Source organism: Rattus rattus, chromosome 2, assembly GCF_011064425.1.
Source record: "Rattus rattus isolate New Zealand chromosome 2, Rrattus_CSIRO_v1, whole genome shotgun sequence".
Taxonomy (NCBI): domain Eukaryota; kingdom Metazoa; phylum Chordata; class Mammalia; order Rodentia; family Muridae; genus Rattus; species Rattus rattus.
The window spans coordinates 150,218,626-150,224,098 of NC_046155.1; positions in this window are offsets into that span (position 1 = coordinate 150,218,626).

Genomic DNA, 5,473 nt, shown 5'->3' on the forward strand with positions numbered 1-5,473 from the left:
AAGTAATATCTCACCCCTTTGGAGCAGATCTCTGCAGACCTACGAAGATGTACTGTCTCATAGTGATGCTAGATAGACAAACAAATGACTTCTTAAATCTCAATGATGATCCTATAAGAATTCTTAAAATTACATCAGTGATTATTAAGCTCTTTTATACTGGGACTGCTATCAGGTCCTTTTCTGGTAGTCAAAACTGCAATGAGATTCTGCCAGTCTTCTATGTGTTGCCGGTTAATTGCTCTTAGATGGTAACCAGACTTTCTCCTACTGGGAGCACATTCCAAGAGGTTGTAAAACAATTAACCAAAGGTCATAAAAAGGAAACTAACGATTTATTATAGGAGCTAGGACAGAAGATAAAATATTGACTGGGTTTATCTATACAAAACTTCACTAATGACTTAGTTATGGTTTTAAACTTTCAGTGAACCTGTGGAGTTGTGACAGGTGAATGTTTAGCCAGATAATTACTCCTAATGGATATGCATATTCTCTGTTGTAAACTTCTTATTCAATTTATGATTTAATATGTGTGAACTTGTGATGAACTCTCCTAACATGTGATCATGTATACTGAAAGATATTTAAATGCTGAGGACAAAGAGGAGAGTTAGAACTGAAATGAGAAGAATTGAGTTGTGAGAGGGAACTGAGCTGAGAAGTTTTTAGATAGAACTGAACTCAAGAAGAACTTAGAAGTACAGACATAGCATTAGAACAAAAGGCATTGAGAGTAAGAGCATTATTGGGACATCAGAGCAGGTAGAGAGAGCAAGATCAGAAGGAGAATGCAGAGTGGAATAACAGACTATGGAAAGGGAAAGAGGGAAAAAGGAGAAACTGCAGAAAGAGCAGAAGGAGCAGGCAGGCTTCTCCTTACCTTGGGACAGAGCAAGTCCTTTCTCAATCACAAGGCAGGCTTACTCTTATTAAAGGAACAAAGCTTTTTTCTTACAAACTTTGGTTTAATTCATTTATCATTAAAAGGGTAGAAGCTTTTTTCTTTCTTTATGCAATAAAAATTGGAACTCATTTTTCATCCAGAATGAGTGAGTTCTTTCTGCACTGGTGCTTGGTCTTTTGCTCCAGATACATATGTAAGTATGTGTGTGTGTGTGTGTGTGTGTGTGTGTGAGAGAGAGAGAGAGAGAGAGAGAGAGAGAGAGAGAGAGAGAGAGAGAGAGAGAGAGAGAGAGAGAGAGTATGTAATTGTGCGAATGCATGCAAGTTCAGCTCAAATGGCTTTAGTGGAAATGTATAAGTGTGCACATGTGAATCTGTATATGAATTTATGTGAGTTTATACATATTTGCTTCTGTAAAAGTTTTTCCTTCTGCAAGTGCTGTTCTCTTCTCCTGGTTCAGTAGAAGTTTATTGCTCCAAACTTCCCCCTAGCCTGACAAGCAAGAGGCAAAGAGAAAAGGCTCTGGCAATTAATCCTTTACTTTATCTCCTGCTGTCTTAGGATGAAGTGCTAAGTGCCAGAGCCTGCAGTTTCTGGCCTCAGAGGAACACAGAAGGCAGGTCAGCTACAGTAGCATAGTAACTCAGACTTAGATGAATAAACTTTTTATTATTATACAGCAACCCTAAATGTCTTGTAAGGAGAAGTCTTACCCTCTGCCGATGCTCTTCCCCTCTGCTGCTTCAAGAAGAACTGACAAAACGTCTTCATCACAGCAGTAGAAGTCTACGTGGGGTTGGGGATTTAGCTCAGCGGTAGAGGGCTTGCCTAGCAAGCGCAAGGCCCTGGGTTCGGTCCCCAGCTCCCCCCCCCAAAAAAAAGTCTACGTAAGGCACTTGGGTTCCAGGGAATCAAACTCAGACTGCCAAGTGTCTTTATCAGCCACCTCCTCTGCCCCAAAGTCAAAACCAGTTTGGACTAACCCCCTCTTGTACCTCTTCTCAAGTGTGGGAGTTTAAACAGGCTGTGATGAGCACCATGAGCAAAAGCAACTTGGGGGAGAAAAGGGGCCATTTGGCTTACAGGTTGCAGTCTATCCTGAAGGGAATCGTGCCAGGGATCTGGAGGCAGGAGCTGATGCCCAGGCCATGGAGGGAAGCTGCTTACCGGCTTACTCCCATGGCTTGTTTCACTTGCTTTCTTACATGATCCTGGACCAACCACCCAGTGGTGACTCCACCCACAGTTGGCTGGGCCCTCCCACATCAATCATCAATTAAGAAAATGCCCTACACACTTTCCTACAGGCCAATATTATGGAGGCATTTCTTAGTTGAGGCACCCTCTTCCAGTATGACCCTAGCTTGGGTCAAGCTGACAAAAAGCAAAGCAAACCAAAACTGACCAGCGCACTGTGCAGAAACAAAGAACCAACCCCACAAAATTGTCTTCTGCTCTCTACACTCCCACCCATACACACGCCATGCACCCACATAACGATGACGATGATGGTGATGATGATGATGATGATGATGATGATGATGATGATGATGATGATGATAAGTTAAAAATCAACCTTTTAAAATTTTGGACCAGTTTTTAAGTTAAACCATCATTCCAGAGGCCAATGTGATGTGAGAAAAGATGTCAGCGTATTCGCTGCTACTTGTCACTGCATGCACCCCGCCTAAGATAATCATTTTGTGTGCATTACTGTCTCCAAGATGAAGAGGTGAACATTAGGGTTAGAGAGATGGCTCAGTGGTAAGAGCACTGACTGCTGTTCCAGAGGTCCTGAGTTCAACTCTCACCAACACATACTGGCTCGCAGCCATCTGTAATGGGATCCGATGCCCTCTTCTGAAGACTGCTATAGTGTACTCATATTATACATAAAATAAATAAATCCTTTAAAAAAGGTGAACATGAACACATATCCGAGAGAAATGAAGAAAAGAGTCAGACCGTTTAATTGGCCTCAAATGACCAATGAACAATCATGCTGCCATTTATCTGTGCGTCTGTCCTTGGTGTTAATATCTCTGTTAATAAGCTTTTACCTCCTCCAACCTGTAATCCCTTTTGTGTCCCCCTCAAACTGCCTCCCGTCTGAAACCTCGAACTCTGTTGCCGGTGAGGAGAAGGTCATTGCTTGTTTTTCTTCTATCTGTCCGCCCATGCCTTGTGGCACCATGCTTGCCCTCCAGCCTACTGCTTCCAAGAACTGGAGGGCCACCACTCATTTCTTGGCTCATAACTGCTCTGGGATCCTGTACCTCTCTTCCCTGTAGAATACTGGGCACCAGTGAAAGAGGGACTATAGCTCAGGCCATGTTAGTCTCTATAGCTGTATTCTTTACCTCACGGGCACTGCATGGCATGGTGTACCATGCTCTCCTCAGAAGTCCAGCTCAAAACCACCAAAAAAGAAGATATCCAATAACAACACACACACAGCCTCATAGCCCTCAAGAAAGGTGGCTGCACTGGGGTATTCACCAACTCCAACTATGCCAGTAGTGGATTATGTGGTTTTTAAAAAATGTGTAACTTCCATGGTACTTCACTCTGAGCATGCTGGTCCTGGTAGACACCGTCGCTCCAGCCATGACTTCACAGGTGCCACCCAAAGCCAGAGGCAATGAGGACCACAGCAAAGGGAGCTTCTTTTCCAGGTGAATCCAGAAAAGAAACTCTTCCCAGAATCCTCAGGAGACTTCTCCCATGTCTCTCTGGATCCATACTGTGCCTGACTGAACTAACAAGTGAAGGATTTATTAGAGTCAGCTCAACTCAGCCTGGGGTCTGTTCTCTGCCTGACTGTGGTGGCTGCTAGGTAGGCAGCCATTGGTGATATTTCTCCCTGCATTTAAAAACCTCAGTCATGGGCTAGAGAGATGGCTCAGGGGTTAAGAGCACCGACTACTCTTCCAGGGGTCTTGAGTTCAGTTCCCAGCAACCACATGGTGGCTTACAACCATCTGCAATGGGATCTAACGCCCTCTTCTGGTGTGTCTGAAGACAGCTACAGTGTACTCATAGACATTAAGTAAATAGATAAATCTTTAAAAAAAAAATACTTCAATCATTCTCCCAGCTCTGACCTTGCTCTTCCAGCCCACCCTGCTCTCAGATGTGGTGTCTTTACTAAAGTATTGCCCCGGAAGTTGTCTGCTGTTTAACTCACTCCCCTCCCATCCACAGAGCAGGGACTCGCTTCTTTATGCCTTATTTCCTGTTTTACATGATCATCCTACCTGGTCTGCTCTAAACAAGAAGAGCACCTACAGCCCGGGCATTTTCTGTGGTACAGTGAAGATCAGCCAAGGCTATGCTGCAGAAGGGAGACACCAGCTGAGTGCCACAGTCACTGTGGTGACATTCCTGCTGAGCCACACCTCATGGCGGTGTATGGCCACTCAGTTATGATAGAGCTGTGCCTCGACCTCATGTATAGACATCTGTTGAGCGCTATGCTTGTTTAGCCTCACCCCAGCTCAATAGATAAGAACATGTAACCAGGGCTTATACATCAGTCCAGTTGGCAGGGCCCAGTGCAGATGGCAATGTTAAAACAGACTGCCCCACTCTCCTTCCCCACCCATACCCCACCCCACCCACACCCACCCCCACACCCCCCACACCCACCCCTATCCCCCACCCCTACCGCCCAACCCCCAACCCCACCCCACAACTCCTTTCAACATTTGCCAGAGAGGAGGAGGAAGGATGCTAACTATGGGACCCAGTGTCAAGGCTGCTACAGAAGCGGGCACCCGCCAAGCTCCTCCACTGCCATGGCAACACAAACAGGACCAGGACTCACTTAGGGATACAGAGCGAAGACCAGACAAGGATGCTGTGGGAGGCCAGTCATAAAAGAGTTCTCACCTCAGGCTGCCAGTGTTTCACTCTAAATTTCCCAACCCCAACTCAGGGAATGAGTCTCTCTGAAGGCCACAACCAAGTTTATAACAGTTCTTGTCTAGAACCCACACCTCCAGCGAGGACATCCTCACAAAGCACGTGCGTTCCAGCCCGGAAGATCTCGGCGACCTTTTTATATTTTACTTTTGGAATAGGGTCTTATATAGCCCATGCTGGCCTCAAACTCACTATTTAGCCAACAATGACCTTGAATTTGTGATCCGTCTGCCTCTACATCCTACGTCCTGGGATTAGAGGTATGTGCCACAATGCCCTGTTTTCTGGGTGCTTTGGAGCAAATCCAAGTTTCAGGTAAGTTACACAAGCCCATATCCCCATCCCCTCAGCCACCTTTAGAGACAAAAAAAGATTGTGACCACAGCTAACATTTGCAGTTGTCTCACACGGCACGTGCTAGTCTCAGGGAGTCTCACATTTGGTCAGACCTATGAGGAGCAGCCCTCTCACTGTGTAGAATGATGCGATCGATGTGCAGAGGGCAGCCTCTAAAATATCGAGCGACTTATAGCACCAGGGTGATCTAGGATTTAAGCCTCGGCGGCTGGCTGTAGGTCCCAGGTTTTGCAAGTCACAGCCAGCACATAATACCTTGCCTGGCTATGGTCACCAGCCTTGGCT